The sequence below is a fragment of the Mus caroli genome, chromosome 11, assembly GCF_900094665.2.
Source record: "Mus caroli chromosome 11, CAROLI_EIJ_v1.1, whole genome shotgun sequence".
Taxonomy (NCBI): domain Eukaryota; kingdom Metazoa; phylum Chordata; class Mammalia; order Rodentia; family Muridae; genus Mus; species Mus caroli.
The window spans coordinates 85,383,021-85,384,834 of NC_034580.1; positions in this window are offsets into that span (position 1 = coordinate 85,383,021).

The following is a 1,814-nucleotide window of genomic DNA, read 5'->3' on the forward strand; positions in this document are numbered from 1 at the left end:
CAGAGAGAGACAGAGAGGCAGAGAGAATAACTAACATGTAATATTCTCTCTCTGTCTCTCTCTGTCTCCCTCTGTGTCTCTCTCTCCCTCTCCCCCCTCACCCTCTCCCTCTCCCTCTCTCTCTTTCTCTCTCCGTTATAGACCCAGTTGGTGCCCCACCCATCTCTCCATGGCTGCAGGCACAGCTGGGAACTGAGCTCTCAGAGCAGAGATTCCTCCTGTGACATCAATGAGGGTTTTAACCATTGATGCCTTTCCCTTTCAGACTTCAGGGAGCAAGCTGCTCTCTGCTCAGGCACCTTCATGGCCTGTCCTCAAAGCCCAGTCACTAGGAGACAAGGCACTGAGCCAGGGCCTTCCTTTATCCCCTCAGCTGTCATTCAGATAAGAGTGGTGGATGCCAAATCTGAGTGTAGGAAACTCCTCCCAGCCTTAAACAACCTTTGCCCACCTCTGCCCATTCCATCACACACCAGGCCATTACCACTACCTGGGTAATGAACTTGCACAACTAGAAATTTTTTTTTAACTTTCAACTTTTTTTATAACTTTTTTAAACTTAATTCTGAGCCAGATATGTCACCGGCATTAGCAAAGACATCATATGTGCTATTGTCATGGGCTATTATTCACTAACCATGATTCATTTTAAGAATATAGAAAGAACTACAAAAACATATGCCAAACTAAGAAAACAACCAACCAATAAATGGGCTAACGAATAGAACAGACTTCATGGACGGGACAGGCGTTCTCAAAACAAGAGGCACAAATGGCCAATAAATATTTTTAAAAGTATTCAACATCCTTTGCCGTCAGAGAAATGTAAATAAAAGTTGCTTTAAGATGTCATCTCAGCCTGTTCAAAAATAGGTAACAATTAAGAAAGCAACTGACAAATGCTGGAATTGGGGAAATTCCACTTTAGTCACTACTGGGGGAGGGTAAACTAGTGTCCTCACTGTGGAAATCAGTATAAAAATTCCTCAAAACATACAAACTACAGTTACCATATGACCCAGCTACTCCTGGGTCCGTACCTACCAGCTTTGAACACTCATCACTGATGCTCTATTCATGGTAGCAAGAACATGGAACAAGTCTAGATGTCTGTCAATGGATGAGTGGGTTGAAAAAATATGGCATATACATATTTTGTGCAGCCACAAGGGGAAATACAACAGTGAGATTGTCATGGGAAGAGATAGATCTGGAAATCATATTGAGTTAGGTAACCCAGATCCAAAATTACAAATTTCTCACAGGTGGGTTGTACGTGTGTGTGTGTGTGTGTGTGTGTGTGTGTGTGTGTGTGTGTGTGTGTGTGTGTGTGGTGTGTGTGTTTGTAAACCATAAGACAAGAAAGGAGTGTATAAGAGGAGGTCTTAAAGACAGGAAGTATTAAGGAAATAGGACAAATTAAAAGAGGGTGATAGAGAACACGTGACATAAAAGTGAAGAGAGGAGTCCTGAGAGGAGGATCACTGGGAGATAGGATGGGGGAGAGAAACTGGAAGACGAGCATCAGTAAGCCCAACATATATTTATGAAAATACCCACGTGAAGCCTATTCCTTTGAATGTTAACTTCTAAGCAAACAAATTAAAATCAAAGAAGACCAATGCAAAAATCATCATCACGGGGCATCTGACACTATTTTTGTGTTTGTTTTGAGTGGCTACTGTCTATACCACTCAGATCCTGTCCCTCCATGATGGCGACTGCTATGATGTTTGAGAGACCAAGACAAGACAAGGGACATATGGAAAATACAAACACATTTCAATCCCAACTCCATCCGATGTTAGCTGAAT